The sequence below is a fragment of the Neolamprologus multifasciatus genome, chromosome 14 (genome assembly GCF_963576455.1).
Source record: "Neolamprologus multifasciatus chromosome 14, fNeoMul1.2, whole genome shotgun sequence".
Lineage (NCBI taxonomy): Eukaryota > Metazoa > Chordata > Actinopteri > Cichliformes > Cichlidae > Neolamprologus > Neolamprologus multifasciatus.
The window spans coordinates 16,108,985-16,129,329 of NC_140452.1; the positions used below are offsets into that span (position 1 = coordinate 16,108,985).

The 20,345-nt window shown below is 41.3% G+C and overlaps 1 protein-coding gene across 1 annotated transcript in view; it reads right to left on the bottom strand.

Moving 5' to 3' along the window:
• Positions 1-20,345, bottom strand: part of polr1g (RNA polymerase I subunit G) — a 224,515-nt gene that overhangs the window by 75,048 nt on the left and 129,122 nt on the right. The gene's annotated exons all lie outside the window — the stretch shown is intronic.

The window sequence follows — 20,345 nt, forward strand, 5'->3', positions numbered from 1 at the left end:
GTATTGAACAATACAAAATTTTTAATTTATTTGATCAACTTTCCTTCTGACGATGCTGTCTGTGTTGAGCGCTCAGTGGATCTGCGCTCGACAGCGCAGCCTAGGCTAAGTAGTCGAGTGCAGATACACTGAGCTCAGCACAAGCTAGCGAGACAGAAGTTAAGTTTGTTGCAACATGGCAAATTTAACCTCCCCCACCCTCATTCAGATCTGGCCTTTGGAACTATTTTGGTTTTCATGCGAAGTATGACCCTGAAGGTAAGCACGTCATGGACAAAAGTAAAACAGTATGTTGGATGTGCCATGCAATGCTCAATTACATGGGTGGGAACCATTGACTGTAGAAAAGATACAGTCAATGGTGGGAACTACTGCGTTAGCATAGTTAGCTCGTTAACGTGTTGACACCGTCCAGCCTCACGCACGGGGCAATCCGTGGTAGCTCGTTGTTGTGTGGTGTTAGTTCAGCAGGCATTACACACACGCAGGTAGGAACAGAGGATTACCGGAGATAACTCCTTTCTTTATTTTTCTTTTTTTCTTCTTCAAAAACCACAACCAGAACACCATACTCACTAGCGCCCTCTAGCGCTTCTGGTAAATGCATCTACAGAACAAATGCAATAGTATGTGTGGACACAACATCTCCCCCTTTGAACAAGGATTTCTTATGTGAACCTGACTTCATCATTCTGATGTATGTCACCTAATACACGTTTAACACATAGCTCAGTAACATTCACTTTCCCATGACAAAGTCTTGGGTCCAGCAAAGTGGGTTCCTCATCCTGGTGGGCCTAAGCCTACTATCAGGCTCAGAGTTAGATGCTAGATCAGTTCCTGGTTTATGACAGTCCATTGTTGTGTCAGAATCAGTACCTGTGTTCAGCTCTGACAGAGCCGATAAGTGTGAGGCGTTCCAGGTCCGTCCATCATCCAGCAAATAAGTGTTTGGTCCTTTCCTTGTCATGACAGTCCTTGGTTTGGAAAACTTTAACTCGCCTTTCTTTACCTTCCACGGCTTCCTAACCCGTACCTTGTCACCAGGCTGAAAGTTGGATGGTTTGGCGTGTCTGCGAGCATCAGTGTATTCTTTCATTTTCATTTGCTTATTCTTAACTCTTTCGCACATGGTACGCCTCTCTGTCTGAGGAACAGGCATATCCATTACCTGTAACTTTGTTCTCATTCGTCGTCCATGGAGCAGTTCTGAAGGGGAAACTCCAGTTGTTGAATGAGGGGTTGCTCTGTAGTCCATCAGGTAAGTTCTCAGGAACGATTTCCAGGGTTGTCCTTGAATCGAGGCAGTCTGTAGCCAGTCTTTAACGCACCTATTGAATCTCTCAACTTCCCCATTAGCTCTTGGGTAATACACTGAAGATCTCAGGTGTTGGATTCCCCTGCTTTTAAGGAAGTCAGCAAACTCAGCAGAGAGAAATTGAGAGCCATTGTCACTTATCAATGTCTTTGGATTCCCTTCACGAGAGAAAACTACAGAAAGCAACTGAATGATAGTAGCTGCATCAGCTCGGGAAGCAAAAGCTACTTCAGGCCACTTACTAAAGTAGTCTACCAATGTCATGGCAAATCTACAGTCAGAAGGGGCTATTTCAAAAGGGCCTATGATGTCCACAGACACCTTTTCCCAAGCAGCAGCTGGTAAAGGAATGGGTTGGAGTGGAGCATCATGGGTGACAATGGACTTATCATTCTGTCTGTATGTTGCACAGTTCTTTATCAGTGTCTCTATGTGACAATCCATTTTGGGCCACCAGTACAATTCCCTCAGGCGTTGTTTGGTACGTACAATGCCTTGGTGAGTTTCATGAGCTATATCAGTGAGTTTTTTCTGCAACGACTCAGGCACTAGCAATCGATGTGTACCTCTGACGATGCACTCGTTCAAGACCACGAGTTCATGGCGGATTGGGAAGTACGGCTGTAAGTCAGGTTCCAGTGACGTCTTCCTTGCAGGCCAGCCTTTCTGTATCTGCACACGGAGCTTTGTGAACACTGGACAGGCTTTGCACTCTGACTGGAAAGCATCCTCAGACACAGCACTAAGATCAGTGAGGATGGCTGCAACTGACTCCACATCCTCTGCACATGCCATGTCTGTCTCGGAAAGTGGGAGCCTAGAAAGACAATCAGCAACATGGTTCAATGACCCAGTTCTATATTCCACTTCATAGTCAAACTCCAACAGGCGAGCTGACCATCTGGCTATGCGTAGACCAGCTCTGTTATTGCCCTTAGTAGTCAGCAGTGTTGTAAGTGCTTGGTGATCTGTTCGTAGGAGGAATTTTCTGCCCCAGAGCCATGTGCGCCATTTTTCAGCAGCCCAGACACAAGCTAGGGCTTCCTTCTCAACGATTGAGTATTTCCTCTCTGCATCAGACAAGCTGCGAGATGCAAATGCAACAGTCTGTTCTGCATCATTACTGTCAAGTTGAGTCAAAACAGCACCTACACCGTAGTCTGAGGCATCTGTCGAGACTATGGTTGGCTTACGGGGGTCGAACATCACCAGGGCAGGGCTGTGCACGATTAACCGCTTGACTTGGTCAAACGCTGCTTGAGCTGCTTCATTCCAGTGGAATGAACAGTCCTTACGCAGAAGAGCTCTCATAGGTTCAACAACAGTCGCGTAATTTGGCACAAACTTGCTGTACCATGTACTCAAGCCAAGAAATGAGCGCAGGGTTGCAGGATCAGTAGGGGGCGGTGCATGCAGGATAGCAGTGACATGAGAGTCATCTGGCAGCAGACCTTCTGGACCGATCTTTTGACCCAAAAAGCTCAGAGTAGTTTGACGGAGTTGACATTTGTCAACATTGAGTTTCAGTCCTGCATTGTTGATTCTGTGTAACACAGCACGCAGGTTGGCCTCATGTTCGGCTTCTGAAGTGCCGTATATGATGACATCATCAAGATAGCATTGCACCCCTTTCTGGCCACGTGGGATTTCTGTCATCATCTTTTGGAACACTGCAGGTGCTGAACTCAACCCATAGGGAACTCTGCAGTACTGGTACAGTCCTTCATGTGTAATGAAAGCAGTGAGCCCTCTACTCTCTTCATGTAGTTTCAGCTGATGGTAGGCGGATTTAAGATCCAGGGTGGAGAACATGACAGCCCCACGCAGCTCAGACAGTATGTCCTCTATCAGTGGCAAGGGATGACTGTCAACAACCACCGCTTTGTTAGGCTCTCTCAAATCAACGCACATGCGTATGCCACCAGTCTTCCTTCTAGTGACTACAATCGGGGAGACCCATTCAGATGCACCGATTTTCTCTATGATGCCATGTTCCTCAAGGTTCTTGAGTTCTGCGGAAACAGCATCACGGACTGACAGGGGTAAGTGCCGAAGTTTCTGCTGTATTGGCTCCACCTCAGGTCGCACCTTCACTTTATGTACAAAGTCCTTTGCACATCCGAATGCAACTGGAGACTCACATTCCTGTTTACATTGAGTGGGCAGAGCAGAGGTTTGCTGAAGTGTAGCACAGACCTTGGGACTGTCAAGAACTAATTGTCCCCCTTTTATGTGTAGCTGGAGGGCAGTCACCAAGTCCATTCCCAGTATGGGTGTTCCTGTTCTCACAATGTAGAGATCTGTGGAGGCACTCTTGCCATTGTAAGTAATGTCAGCTCTAAGACACCCTAATACATCCAGTTTCTCTTTTGAATATGTAATAAGCTGAACAGCTGGATTACTTAACTTAACTGAGCCAAAATTTGTGCTGTAAACATGTTCAGGCAGTATGGAAACACCAGACCCTGTGTCTACTAGTAGCTTAACAGTACATGCCTGTGCAGTATTTGGTACAGTGACAGTAACAGTGCACATCAGTTTAGCCGGATCACCACTGACACAATTGTCAACAGTTAAAACACACATTTCAGGCACAGTCACTTCATTAACAGGCTTATGAGAAGATTTACACACTCTCGAAAAATGTCTGATTTTTCCACACGTATTACATTTGCAGTCTTTGGCGGGGCAGGATTTATCATTGGCTTTGTGATCAGCTGACCCACAACGGTAGCACGTCGGAGCTGTATCCGTTTTTTTAGCTGCTTTGTATTTTGGCTTGCGCATCTTCTTTTGTACTTGAACAGCGGCAACAGGCTTTGTTTCACGAGCTCACGCAGTGCTGCAACATAGTGATCTGTAGACTCACCGACAGCTTGGGCTCGTTGCCTGAAACGGTATATCTCGGCGACAACATTGACTTTAGGATGAAAGTACGTTTCCAAAGCCTTTACGGATCCCTCGTAATCATCCGTAGCGAGTGGTAAGGCGCTGTACATTCGTTGTCCCTCCGTTCCCAAGCAGTGAATGAGCAGGGCCCTCTTCCTCTCCGTAGCAAAGTCATTACCCCCGATCGCCAGCAAGTAGTTATCGAACAACTTTTTCCACGCAGCAAATGGAATTTTCGGTTCGCCCGGACAATCCAGGAACACAGCCGGGGTTGCAAAGAGAGCAGAGCCATAACTTAATCACCACTACTCTTGTCGCCACTTGTTGTGTGGTGTTAGTTCAGCAGGCATTACACACATGCAGGTAGGAACAGAGGATTACCGGTAGTGATGGGTCGTTCGCGAACGAAATGGCTCTTAGAGCCGACTCTTTGAAGTGAACGATGCGAGCCGGCTCCTTATTGGGAGCCGTGAGGTTTTTTTTTTCTTTCTCTCACCCTCTCTCTCGCCCTTGTTTCCGCTAAACTCCGCATGCCTGTACTTTGCGCTGGGCAGAGGGGGGAGGGGCGTTAGTTACACTCGCAGTAGCACAGGAACAGAGCCAGAGAGAAAGAGAGCGAGGGACAACAACGTCACATTAGAAAGGTATAGTAATCATCCACTATTTTCAGTTGCAGATGATAAAGGATTCAGAAATCATGCAGGCCCATATGACAGAGAATGTGCATCTTCCTTTTGTTTTAATATTTTAATTTATATTTAATTGTGTTGTGGTTTGCAGTGTTTTGTGTTGTTTCACGTTAAATTTGTTTAAAAGGAAAAAGCTGAAAATTTAAATAGTTAAAAGTTTAAAATGTAAATAGTTGTTTTTTGTATTATATGATTTATTTATTACATTTTATGTGGAGTGAATAAATAAAGTATACTTATGGTGGCCCTTAGAAACAAAGCATGTACAAACTCCAAAACACGTACAAACTCCTAAGCATGTACAAACTCTAAAATGCGTAAAAACTCCAAAACACGTAAAAACTCAGAAGCACGTACAAACTCCAAAACACGTAAAAACTCAGAAGCATGTACAAAAGACAACAGAAGTGCTCCAGGATGCAGGGCGCAGTGTTGAGCTTTTGTTACCTAGTGGCTACACAAGCCAGGAAGTATCAGCAACCGGATTTGGTGTGTGGTAGTAACAGGTAAATGAACTTTTTTTTTAAATTATTTGAATAAATATGAGTGCTTGTCTATAAATACACAAACAATACACACATGCTTTCAATTGTGTAATTTAAGTAATCTAGTAGCTCTGTTTTGGAAGTTCAGTAAACGCTAGAAATGTGTTTTGGAGTTTGTGCGTGCTTTTTTGGAGTTTGTATATGCTTTAGAGTTTGTACGTGCTTTGTCTCTAGGGGCCATATATAAACATATATAAATAAAACCACTTTTTTTACATTAGTAATTCCTTTTCTGCATAATTTTATATTATTGTTAATGATTAAATAATTAAAGCAACAAAACAACCTGAAGAGCCGGTTCGGAGCCGAAAGAGCCGGCTCTTTTTAGTGAGCCGAGCCGAAAGAGCCGGATCTATAAAAAGAGCCGGAAATCCCATCACTAATTACCGGAGATAACTCCTTTCTTTATTTTTCTTTTTTTCTTCTTCAAAAACCACAACCAGAACAACATACTCACTCGCGCCCTCTAGCGCTTCTGGTAAATGCATCTACAGAACAAATGCAATAGTATGTGTGGACACAACACTCGTTAACAGAGATTTGCCATGTTGTGGCGTTAACGTCATTTCAGATTAACGCTGACAGCACTAGTGGGAACACAACGAATATGACTGCACATTTACTCCGACATCATCCTAGTGCAAAGACAAGTGGTAGCAGACAAAAACAACAAGCATGCATGCTACAAACTTTACCAGAGTCATTTAGACAACCGTTAGCACATGATTCTCCTTATGGGGACCTGATATATTTAATATGCTGCTGAGAATATAGCCCAGAAGAAGCGTATAGTATAGCTTTTATTTTGGAAAGAGACATTTCTTTTCCAAAGATGAGTGATTCCTCAATCAGATACAGGGCTCGCAAAATCGCTAGCCCAACGTCCTGGGGCTAGCGATTTTTCCAGTCGGGCTACCCTGCCCTGCCCGTCGGCCTATCGTAGGAAGGAAAAATGTTTGTCAATGCTTTTGCGTTCTTTCAAAAATGTAGCTGGGTAATTATGTCATTGGCATCGGTGAGCCACTGTCAATATGTGACATATTGAAATCGAGTTTGAATTTGCACTTGTTTTTTGCTTTCACTTTGCAATCGCCGAACTGTGTTTAGAGAGCGACAGCACTGATTGGTGAGTGATGATGATTTGCGCACCAATTCCTCTGACATCATCTTATCAATCGTTAGCTTACTATGCAAACATGACAAGTGAAATCTCCCAGCAAGCTTAAACATGTGAGAGGTTGATCGGGCAGAGAATCGCTGAGCGTTATGTGAGTGCGTGTGTAAAAGCAGCAGGATATATATTTTAGTTCTGCTGAGCCAAATAAGACAGGTCAGGGTGAAGAAGTGACAGCCAAAGAAAAGCTTACCACAAAACGGAAAAGTTATGACAAATCAGAGTATAAGGCAAAAAGAAAGTGCAGCTTTATGGTTTCATAGACAAAAGAATTTCTGTGGCTGCAATATGACGAGCTAAATAACCAGGGCTGCACATAAGTGGTCCGCAGGTACGCATTCGCTGTCAAAATAAAAAACGCGCACAAGATAAGAAGTTGCAACGCGTGTTTGCATACATAAGATTTTCAGGAGGAGGACAGACATTTGTTTAGAACTCTTAAAGATGTCGAAGAAGCTCCTTTAAGCAATTACTTTGGTGTTCCTCCACCTCCAAAGAAATGTCAGAAGGAGTCCGAACCACAAAAGAAGCGCATATTCTCGGAAAAGTGGTTGCAGGAGGTGAGCTGGCTTCAAACAAATGATGAACGCACAGAGATGTGGTGCAGAATGTATGATAACTGAATGACAAATTAATAAAAAGGCATGAACATTTTTTTTGTATCGAAAAAATATCAAACCGTGACACCAAAGTATCAAACCGAACCGAACCATGAATTTTGTGTGTCGTTGCACCCCTAGTATATATATATATATATATTAGGGGTGCAACGATACACAAAATTCACGGTTCGGTTCGGTTCGATACTTTGGTGTCACGGTTCGATATTTTTTCGATACAAAAAAAATGTTCATGCCTTTTTATTAATTTGTCATTTATTAAATTTTCACGGCACATTCTGCACCACATCTCTGTGCGTTCATCATTTGTTTGAAGCCAGCTCACCTCCTGCAACCACTTTTCAGAGAATACGCGCTTCTTTTGTGGTTCGGACTCCTTCTGACATTTCTTTGGAGGTGGAGGAACATCACAGTAACTGCTTAAAGGAGCTTCTTCGACATCTTTAAGAGTTCTAAACAAATGTCTGTCCTCCTGAAAATCTTATGTACGCAAACACGCGTTGCAACTTCTTATCTTGTGCGGGTTTTTATTTTGACAGCGAATGCGCACCTGCGGACCACTTATGTGCAGCCCTGGTTATTTAGCTCGTCATATTGCAGCCACAGAAATTCTTTTGTCCATGAAACCATAAAGCTGCACTTTCTTTTTTCCTTATAGTCTGATTTGTCATAACCTTTCCGTTTTGTGGTAAGCTTTTCTTTGGCTGTCACTTCTTCACGCTGACCTGTCTTATTTGGCTCAGCAGAACTAAAATATATATCCTGCTGCTTTTACACACGCACTAACATAACGCTCAGCGATTCTCTGCGCGATCAACCTCTCACATGTTTAAGCTGCGGGAGATTTCACTTGTCATGTTTGCATAGTAAGCTAACGATTGATAAGACGATGTCAGAGGAATTGGTGCGCAAATTATCATCACTCACCAATCAGTACTGTCGCTCTCTATACACAGTTCACGCGATTGCAAAGTGAAAGCAAAAAACAAGCGCAAATTCAAACGCGATTTCAGTATGTCACATATTGACAGTGGCCGATGCCAATGACATAATTACCCAGCTACATTTCCAAAAGAATGCAAAAGCATTGACATATATTTTTCCTTCCTAGGATAGGCCGACGGGCAGGGCAGAGATAGATTTTGGTAGCCCGACTGGAAAAAAGCCCCGTCGGGCTAGCGATTTTGCGAGCCCTGTATCTGATTGAGGAATCACTCATCTTTGGAAAAGAGAGTTTATTATGGAGAAATGTCTCTTTCCAAAATAAAAGCTATACTATACGCTTCTTCTGGGCTATATTCTCAGCAGCATATTAAACATATCAGGTCCCCATAAGGAGAATCGTGTGCTAACGGCTGTCTAAATGACTCGGGTAAAGTTTGTAGCATGCTGCTTGTTGTTTTTCTCTGCTTCCACTTGTCTTTGCACTAGGATGATGTCGGAGTAAATGTGCAGTCATATTGGTTGTGTTCCCACTAGTGCTGTCAGCGTAAATCTGAAATGACATTAACGTCACAACACGGCAAATCTCCGTTAACGAGCTACCGCGGATCACCTCATGAGTGGGGCTGGAAGACGTCAACACATTAACGAGCTAACTGCGCTAACACACTAGTTCCCACCAATTGAGCATTGCTGGCACATCCAACATACTGTTTTACTTTTGTCCATGACAGGCTTACCTTCAGGGTCATACATCACATGAAAACCAAAATAGTTCCAAACGCCAGATCTGAATGAGGGTGGGGGAGGTTCAATTTGCCATGTTGCAACTAGCCTAGCTTCTGTCTCGCTAGCTTGCCCTGCGCTCAGTGAATCTGTGTTCGACTACTCCGCCTAGGCTGCACTGTCGAGCGCAGATCCACTGAGCGCTCAACACAGACAGCATCATCAGAAGGAAAGTTGATAAAATAAATTAAAAATGTTGTATCGTTCGATACATATGCGTACCGAACCGAAAGCACTGTATCGAACGGTTCGATATCGATACGAGTATCGTTGCACCCCTAATATATATATATATATATATATATATATATATATATATTCTACTTTTCTACTATTCTAACCCTAACCCTAACCAAAGTATATATATATATTTACCTAAAACTATTTAAATCATGTTTTACATCCAATATCTACTAATTGCGTGCAAATAAACCAAATAAAGGTGCTTGGAAGCACTTTATGTAAGGTTTTCACATCATGCTGCTTCATGCTGAAAATATTTGTTTTCATTCTCATGGAAATCAAACCAGTGTGATCATCTTGTGACCTACACAGCATATTTTAACATCACATGATTTTACACACCACCTTCTCTTTGTTTCATATGAGAAGGAGGATAACTGACTTAGACGATGTTAGTTCAACACAAGGGCTTATTATGCTGCAATGGATCAGTCTTAATTAAAAGAAACAACAGAGCAAAGATAAAGAACTTTAAGCAGCGTGTTTTTATTCTTACTTTGCTTCACCAACTCCTCTTAGTGTAGGATGAAGGGACAGTGCCTCATTGACTGACTGGGTGTGTCTTTCTGTGTGGACGTTGCATGTTCCCTCTGTGCCTGTGAATTTCCTCTGGGTAATCCGGTTTCTTCCCACAGTCCAAAGATGTGCTTGTTAGGTTACTTGATGTTTCTAAACTGGCTGTAGGTGATTGGTTTTACGGCTGTGTTAGCCCTGACCTGCTGAGGGTGTAGCTTGCCTCTCACATTACCAGGCTAAACTTTGTGGAGGGGTGGATTAGCAAATAAAACTTGGGCTGTCCATCTATATCCTTTTGTTTGAAATTGCAAGGATGCATTCTGCCAAGCTTCTGTACAACTTAACCAACTCTGAGTTGATTCATGTACAATAACGCTTTTTTTGGTGACCGAGATTATGCTTTGACGTATTTTGATATATTTATATATCAAAATATGTCATATATTTTGATAGCACCTACCAAAATCCACATCCTTTTTTTATACACTGTGTAATCTGCCACAATTGCAACAAATAATTATCAATGCCCCATGTTATATAAAGCAGTAATATATATATTTTTGGGTTATATTGACATTTTATCAAAAGCTTTAATTATGTTATACAGTTCAGTGTAGTATGTAATTTTCAAAGGTTCGCTGGTATCACTGGGTGTGGTCATGGTGTTGACCCAGCAGCTTCACTTATCTGGGTTTTAAAATGTGTCCCACATCCTTACTAACCCTTGCAGATGTTTCCTGAAGGTCTGATGAGCTGGCAGTCTGCTTCTGCATGTGAATCCTGCTCTGAGGAGGAAATACGAAAATGAGACCTGAAGTATAAAGTGTCTGTACTTCCTGTTGACAGAGAGTCCCAAAGGTGATGACAGCGTTTCAATCCAGCTGTGTTACCATAGGGTCTGTGAATTTTGGGAAAGCAAGGATAAGATTAAAGACTGGGATATGAAGGACTATACACTGGGGACCCGCTCTGAGGCAACTGAACTGAGATTGGACGTAAATTTGGGACTGAAGATTTCAGCACAGGATCAGAAACGAGCAAAGAGGGAACAGAAGTCTAGTGTGAGATCAATAAACACGAACAATAAATGAATGTGTCATTATTCAAAGGTACACTTTGCCAGTGATAACATTAGACTCTCATCATTGTTTCAACACATCTGATTTTTTACATCAATATCAGGTATTACATCCTACTCTGTGAGCTTAGAGTTCATTCTTGGGTGAGAGGCCACAGCTGTTGGTGCAGCAGCTACAGCAGAGACTCAACGACAGGCAAGTGACTGATGGCTTTTACAATTCTGGCAGCTGTTTATGACAGCTTTCCTGATTTTTTAAGACACAGTTTTAAAATCCTGGAAATTAAGGATCAGCTTTGTTGCAGGCTCCTAAACTCAGACGTTGGAATTCCCTCCGAACGTGGCAGAGCAGTCTGGTCATCTTTCCAAAGCCGAATGCTAAAATTGAAAAATCAAGTACTGCTTTTTAAAATGTATGATAACTAATTGAAGGGGACATGAAACACTACAAATATAAAGGCTAATTGACACCATTGGGCCCTGCTCTCAAAATCTGACATTGATGTAACTGTCTGTGAAGCTCGATTTAAGAAAGAATGCTTAAAGTTTTAAAAACATGTTTAGTGCCGTCTTCTGTCAGTACAGAACGTGGCGTCTTGTGGTTGGTTGGTTGCGGCGGCTAATCTGATTGTTAAGTGATGACGTATAAAACCTGCTTCCGGGTCCAAACTGTGTTTATTAAGGCTGTTACATGTTTTAATGTTTTGTATCTTGTTCTATTTAATCCAAAAAAGTTTAGCTTTTATTACCGGTATTCCTCAGCCTCATGTTTCAAAGCTCAGTTTTTAAAACCTTACAATGTAACTACAGCCCAGCCCATGCAGCTGTATGTTAAGCTGTATGATTAACCTCGTCTTGTGGATGGATTATCTTGTTCTCCTGACTGAAGTTTGGTCCGTTTACAGCATCCTGACATGCAATTGCATTTGTCGGGAACCCTCGCATTAACTTTTGAGTGGAAAAAAGTTAACGTTCATCATCCAGCTTTACTGTGCTAATATGTTTATATCATGCTAACCATAGCTGTGTAGCTAGCCACCACGTAGCACATCATTATATACATGCTAACTTCAGTAACCCTACAAACGTCACTACTGCTTAGTTTTCTGTCCTCATTTGTGTCGGAAATGAAGACAGAAAACTAATTTGTGTGTTTGTGTTTTAATATTTCAGGAATCCCTCCGTCAGATCATCGTCTGTCATCTTTAGGTGGAAACTAGCGAGCTAACTCCCTGCTAACTTTGAACTCCGTTAAACTTCATAAATACTGTTTTGGTGGATACCTGGATGTTACACCAGAGCAGCAACACCGATTATTTTATTAAACATTAAAGAATTTAGACAGTTTGTAACTCTCAGTGATGCCGCAGTGTTCGTTTGACCTTGGGACCAGAAGACGTGTTTGGACCCAGAAACTGCTAATGACTTAAAGACTTACATTAGTTGGTTAGCTAACTAGCGATATAGAACATAATGGCGCTAAAACTAAAAATCGGTTTAAAAGGATCATGTTTGTGCTGCTCCTGGCTGCAAGACTGAGTTTCATGTTAAAACCAAGGATATACTGTCCACTAGCACCAAGTGGTTCCACCTTATTTGGCTAGCGCCACTCAAACAGGACAGCCAACTTGTGCACTGCTCTGTGTCAGAGTTGGAAAAACAAACTTGTCCTGTAAATCACTTCTTTGCATTAATTGTGGAGCTGGATTCTGGATGTGATTAATTCAGAACAGAAGATTTAAATGCAGTTACCTTGCCAGAGTTTTTGGTATTTTACTATAAGATGATTAATTTATTTATTTAAAGTTACAATATAATGTGTTTATATTTTATGTTATCATATAAAATCTGTCACAGCAATACAGCTAGTGCTTATTGAAACAACATACATGAGGTACAGGCTTAAGCTTCAACCAACTCTGAATATCTCTGAATTTCAAACATTTGTTGTGCTTTTGGCCTGGTTAAAATCACCGTGCAGGGATTTCTTATATGGCCTTACATGGACACACAGCACACCATCCCAGCCTCCCCAACTCTCTCAGAAAGGGTTTCCAACCTCTACTTAGCAGTTCTCTTGAAATTTTCAGAGGTTAATCATAAAAATTGTGTCTATACAAATGGAACAAGGGTTATGTTTAGATTTTCCAGGAAAGGCAACACGAGACAGCATTAGATGCTTTATTCTTTCGAAACAACGGACTTTAAAGCCAAGTATTGGTTCATGCCAGAGGAACTGTTAACAGAATGCAGCTGAAGCTAGGTTTCCAGCTAAGCCTGCACTACAAGATGACAGTGTTTAAGAATTGCTTTAAAATTCTCCCCTTTTAAAAACCTTTTTTCTTTAAATTGAAACAGTGGTGCATTGAACTCTCTGGTATGTTAGGTATTGGCCCTAAGGTCACTCTCTCATTGTGTGCTCTACTTTTTTAATGCACTGATGTTTATATACTTGTTGCTGTTGAATGGGTAACACTTCTGACACACCCAGCAAATGAGAGGTGCTGCAGAGCCCTGCAGAGCAACCAGGAAACACGCTGTTCAATACAAAAAAACAATACATGCTGTTCTGTGATTGAATGTGCCAATCAGGAGATAATGGGCATTTAAAGTGATAAGCTTAAAGAGCGAGTGTTGTAGGGGAAGCAAATCTTTGGAGAATTATACCTTGATGTGTGCAGCACTTTCTATTTTCAGGGCTTAAGAGTCTTAATTTTATTACCTCCGCAGAACTCCAATCTTTGCCTGGGAGCACAGGGTTCATCAGGGATATCCTCAGACTGAAACAATGTAAAGCAGTAGGCACAGAGGAGAATGTCCAAAGTAAACAGCCTCAGCTTGAGAAAACAAACAGCTTATATCATCTGTAAGTGAGCTGGGCAAAAAGCTTCTCCAGTTCACTATTTACAAACAAAATTTCCCTTTTCTCCTCCTATTTCTGTTCAACCTGGCTCCAGCTATTTGCAGACCGTTGAATTAGCTTTGGTTTGTTTTCAGTGCAGAATGATCTAATCGCTAAATCAATAACCAGCCGTTTTTTCAGCAAGTGAGATAATTATATTTATTTGGCTTCTGATGCTTTAAAGTCTGATGTTTCTGAATGGGAAGGCTGTTTCTGGCAATGGGATATTTACAAGAGTACATTTGTCTTCCTCGTTCTCTTATTCTGAGAAGCTCAGTCCCACACTTCCTGTTAGCCTGAGTGAGAATGGGCATTAGTGATTCAGCCTTTTTCCCTTTCTAAAATTATTTACTGTTATTTATAAGATGAAAATGGCATTGCAGTAGAGCTTTTTTTAAGTTGATGCAAATTAAGAAGCTATAGTTATTTTTGTTGTTTACAATGTAAGGATATGAACATGCAGGATGTCCAGGAAATCCTCAGATCATTGCATTTCCTGACTGTTTTGTGGCCTTTAAGTTAAGATTGAAATTAATCATCATTGTTATTAATTTATGTGTCATATGAAACATGAATGGAAACCAAATAGCTCGTAACAATGGGCCCAATACCCTCTCAAAGCACCCCCAACACAACATCTTAAGGCATACCAGTCCACAAAACACATAGTGACCTGTCGGGGAGACTCCCACACATGCTTAGTTCCTCCTGAATCTGAGGTTTGACCAGTAGGTGGACCCTCCTCTCAACCTGAAACACACTACTCCTGTCCTCATCACCCTAATCTGCCAATTCACAGGCATCCAAGCAATGTTTCAGGGGTGTGTCAACCAAAACAGCCCCAGAGCTATTCACAGCCTTTAGGAGCTCCAGGGATTGTCATCCACCCCAGCGCCCCTGCCACCAAGGACTTGTTAAACTACCTCAGGGATCTCGCCCCGAGCAATGGGCAAGTTGTACCCTTTATCCTCAGATGTGAGACGAGTCACCTGACAATTAGCAAGACTTTATTCAAGGCCTGCAGGGTTAATACAATTATATTTATTTAATTTTAAACTGTTTAAAAATGAACCCCAAAATTGCCAAAACTAATAAACAAGTGTGTGCATTATTTTAAATTCCGACAAATTGACTGATTATATTGATTATGCTTATTGTATTTTGTGGATAATTTTCCATTTATTTATTTTCTTTAACAGTTTTTGTTTTCTATACTGCTTAACATAGTAGTATCCCCATCAAAGTATCTATAAATACAACACTGTCGGAATGAAATATAAACTCTATTGACAGAGAATATGGAAAATATGCTTGTAATACAGTGGATTTGGCAGAAGGAAGACTTTCTATTCAATAATCATCATCATCATCATCATAATGCTTTTACATTTGCTAAGTTTACATTACACCAAAAGGACGTTTATTAGGAGCTTAATGATTGCCTGCTAAATCAATAATCACTCAATTTTAATTCATGCATGCTGAACTCTGTTCTGTTTAGGAGTTTTGGACCAATACAAATACGCCATCTAGTGTGTGCAAAGCAAAATGACCACTTGACTTTGATTAAAACTTTGTATTAATTTTTCTCAGCATGAATTTAAATTTATTTAAAAAAGGGAAAACATCCACAGAACAGTCACTCCAGATGTATTTGAGACTGTGGTTGTGGCAGAAGTATCAGCGGTTGTTTTGCGATGGTACCACAGTGGCAGTAGTGACAGTAGTAATGGTTTATATAACAATAATTAAAATTCTGTAATCATGTGCACTTTAGATTTTAAAGAGTATGCTGCTTCAAAATGCTGTGGTTCACCTTGAAGCTGACCAGCTAAATTTAAATAAAAAAATGAATAACATACAAATCTAGAGATATTACTATACACTGTATGTCGGTATGAATCTGTACTGATTTAAAGTGTTGCTTCTTTAAACCCCATCGGGGTCTCTAGTTAAATCTTAATTAGAAATATTTTATAACACAGTACAGTAGATGGGATTAGCTAATAACAATGAAAGATTACAGTTTTTGTATTATAGTACGTTCACAGCTATTATCAATATGAAGCACATGCAGGACATGCTAATGCAAAAAAAAAAATTTAAAAAAATACTGCAAATCTGTCATTTTCCATCTTAATCAAACATCTTTTTGCCATTTCAGCCACACATATATGGGATTGACTCTGAATTGTCCATAGCCAATCCCCAAATGGATTTTCCAAGATAATAGACAGCTGTATGATCTGAGAGATTTGTGATGTAACTATAAAGAGGCTTCTATCAAAATTGCTGAAATCAGCCCTGATATTGATATCTAATGGAGCAGACCTGATGTTAGTTTCACCACACAAAGGAAAATAATATTAGAAAGAGGGGGAAAAAATTCCCAGTTGACCAGATGTGTGCGCGCTCATCAGTCTGCAGCAGAACAATAACCGTCATGGCGGCTTGCCATTGAATTCTCCCTTTTCCATCACCGAGGAGGGAACTGACTGAAAAGACATATTTTTTCAATATGGAAATGTGTTCGATATTTCCAGTCTCGTTGTGAAATAATGGCTGTTTTGCTTGCCTCTTGACTTCCTATAATAATTAATCATGTGAAACAGCCCAAATACTTAGTTGTCACAGTTCACTGCTCTCTATATTTTCATTTGTAATAACTGGACACAATGAGAAGGTAATTCATTTTCGGAGGTTCAAATCTCAAAGAAGGCGACGATGATTTATTCTTGTTCTCCCTTTTTTACTGACTCGCTTTGCTCTCTCTTATTTTCTAGCACAAACTTAAGCAGTGCAACATTGTTTCAGTGAACTAGCAGAAAATTATCCAAAGTGGCAGCACGTGGAAATGCAATGCAAGTGCAACAAAACAGCAGCAGTGAGCATCACATGAGTGATTATGAACACATTAGCAGTTTGAAGGTCAGTGGATAATGTACAAATGTGGAATCTCAAGAATGATCGTGGCAAGAAAAACACAAAGTGGAGAACGCCCCTCTCAAATATGTGCAGCCACACATACACACACACACACACACACACACACACACACACACACACACACACACACACACACACACACACACACACACACACACACAGCAGCAGCAGTTTAAGCACAGCATGCAGAGAATAATGTAGATTTATGTGGAAGCTCATAAACCTCCTCCAGACGTGGCGAAATGATAGGTGTTCACCCAGCCGACCCCCCACCATCTGTCAGGAATTACCAAAAAGCACACACCTTCAGATTTAAAGTGCAATCTCTCCTTCCAGGCTCCCTGTTTGGATGTTTTTCTCTTTATTTCTTTTTTTGTATGCAGTTCAGTCCAGGGATCAGGAAAAAAAAAAGATTTTATTAACCACTTTACTCATTTTATTGCATTGTATTTTAGATAAACTGGCCATTATAAAATGAGCAATTTCTCCTATTGAGAAGTTGAATCATGAACAATCATGAGTTTCCACCCTCATTTGAAAATATCTGAAGTAAAAAACTGAGTAACGCTGGCACTGTGCTTCCATGCTGCAGCTTCTAAAAATAAACAGGCACTGATTTGAAAGAGTAATTAAGTCTTTAAACATATCACTACAATTCACTTTCCTCTGATGCACTCAGGTCGTGTTAGTTTCACTCATAAATCTTCAGTATGATGGCATGAGTCAGGGCAGCCACTAGAAAAATAAAGAGGAACACATCACATCTGTCTCCTTTCAATCTCACAGAGTGGTTGAGCCTCCTGCTCTGCATCGACTGTCCTATTGATTTTTGCGATGAAATTGAATGAATACCGGGTGGGAGGACAATTATGCATAAGTGGGAGTGGGAGGAGACTGACTGAGCTTTCGGAAGAAGTCTTTCACGTACACTCTTAGTGCTACTGGGCTTGCAGAACTCTGCATAGGACGACTTCTTCTAGGAGGTCTTTTTAAAGTATTTTAAAGGTCTTTTATAGAAGTTAACACTTCAATCGGATGGTGATGGTTAAATTCCTGCTTTAATTTTTGAAGCTGAAGCCTGACAATGAGATTTAAGATGAATAAATATTAGGTTTGTTCTTAACAGTTATGAGTCACGTTATACTTTTAGTTCACCATAAAACTAAATATAAAATGACATATATACATAGTGTTGTCAAGAGTTAACTGGCTGGCTTTCCTCTTCATACAGGCCATTTCATCCCAAGTGATGTTAAACTTTCTTTCCTTAATCGCAGAAAGAAAGAAAGAAAGAAAGAAAGAAAGAAAGAAAGAAAGAAACTATCAACATTAAATGAACTATGCTCTTTAAAATTCATCATTATGAATTTTTGAATGTACATTATATTTTAAACTTTCAAAAAAAAGTGCAAAAGTCCATTGTACAAATACATAGTTTACTGTGTTTATGAGCCATAGCAAGCACATGTTAAATTATGATTATTATCATTATGTACATGCTAAAATAAACCACTAGTTAGGAAACTTTGCCACTCAGTGTTTTATTAACCCATGTACGACTAACAGGGCCAAAAACGCACGCATAAGAAATAGTCTGTGGAATCCATGAAATCCACGAGAACATGTTTACAGAGGAGCAGCAACACTCCTGCTCTTCGTCATGCTACCATAAGGTGGCACCAATGTTCCGCCACTTGAGGCACCAGAGCGGCTTTTACAACCTGATGATCCATTTAGCTGCAGTCAACCTTTTAACCAGTGTTAGAGTAAGAGCCAGAACAGCCTATGTACACTACCAGACCCGGCATGGAAAGCAGGTGTGCGCCAGCAACACCTGCTTTCCATGATTTACTCTTTAAAAAAAAGAAAAGAAAACTGTGTCTATTTCAAGTGACAGAGGGAAAACAGGCTTTTTAAATTAGGAGACTGATTATAGAATTACAGGATTAAATATTTATATCAAATTTAAGACCTCTTACACGTCCTTAGTGGACTATTCAGCTGACTTGTGTCTTAGCTGTTCTTGCCGCTTGTCCTTAAGTGACTACATAACATCTTGGACAACAGGGAATTCCAGGCTTTGGTTCCAAAGTGAAGAAAAAAATCTTAGTGGTAACTTTTTCCATAAGAAAACTGCATGTGGGAGTCCAAATAAGATTTGCTGTTGGCTAAAATGAAGCTTTTGCATTTAGATTAGGACGCAGAGGGAAAACTGGGATATTACAGGAATCTTGTCCTTCCACATTGCATATGTTGCTCGGGAAAGTTTGTGGCAACTGCTTGAAGTGTTTGGTCAGTACCCAAAGCTGTAGAGGAGTTTGCAGAACCAAATCTCTAAAAACCATTTCCTTAACATCTGCTCATAGACCCAACCTAATAAAAACTCAAGAATGCTGTTAGTCTGTGTGCTTTACTGCTTATGGGGTTACTTCACTTTTTCCATATGCAGCAGCAGCAGCATGGGCGATCTGGCTGTGCAGGACCCTCAAAATTCTGCTTCCAGCGAATGTTGCCTCTGCTCCAAATATATAAATGTCCGTGTCGAGCTGAAACTGTGCTACAGTTCAGATGCTTGCTGCGGCTCATACAGTTAGGTGCCTGCAGCATCCAGGCCTTTTGTACCTCTGAGCAGTTCCTGCTATTTGTGGTGCGGAATCTGTTTCAGACTGCAGCTTGGGATCCATCTGCCTTGGATTTGCCACGTATTTCCAGAGCAGGAGTCTGGCTCACCGGTGTGCTTCTCACGTTGATGTGAAATAGTGTGAGTGGCTGCTCTGTGCGCGTATGCTTGTGCGTGTGAACAAGCAGGACAATGTCACCTTGACTACAATCTACAGGAGGCACCGAGGACGATCGGCATCTGTAGAGCTCTGGACGGAGAAGGAGAGCGGGGGTTGAAGATATTTACGTGTCTCTCTCTGAGTGTGTGTGTGAGAATTTGCCAAACGTGTGAGTGTGTGTGTGTGTGAGAGAGGGAGAGACAGTGAGGCGGGTATAGCTCTCTCACACAGCTCACAGTGCTGGAGGATCCCTCTTCAGACCCAGGCACAGCGACGCAGAGATGTCAGGCGCAGCACACACAGGTGGGTCATACAGAGCAGCTGAGGGGACAGGTGGGCCTAGCTCAGGTTATGTAATTCCTATGCTGTCAGCTGTGTTTTTAATTATTATTATTGCATAAAATTGTTGCAAGACTGACAAAAATATGAAAATAAGAGGGGGGAGACCTCTTCTTTTTTTTAATACAAGTAGGCTGAACAGGCCTACAGTCTGGCCAGGGTCATGTGGATTGGTCCAAGCTCTCTGGACACAAATATCTGGCAAACAATAACAAATATGAACAAAACAGATTTTATAAAAACCCTTCTTATACATGTCATTCCTTCTTAAGTAGAAAAAAACACCCTTCATGCTCTTGCCAGTTGAATTCCACTCGCTGATTGAAATTTAAGGCAGAAATCAGCTGCAGGTTTCCACGTGTGTCCGAGGCTGCCTGCCTCGGCCTTTACAGACCTTCAAACAGCCGCAGCGGGACCTTCAAGCTCCCGCTCAGCCATAATTGCATTTGCCGCTGTAACGGAGTAAAAACCCGCCGCCGACGCCGCATCCTTCGCTCTCCGTCACGTGACTCCACCGGCAGAACATATCCGAGTCCTTTCAGTTTTTCTGGACTAACGCAGCCTCCAGCTTCGGCCAA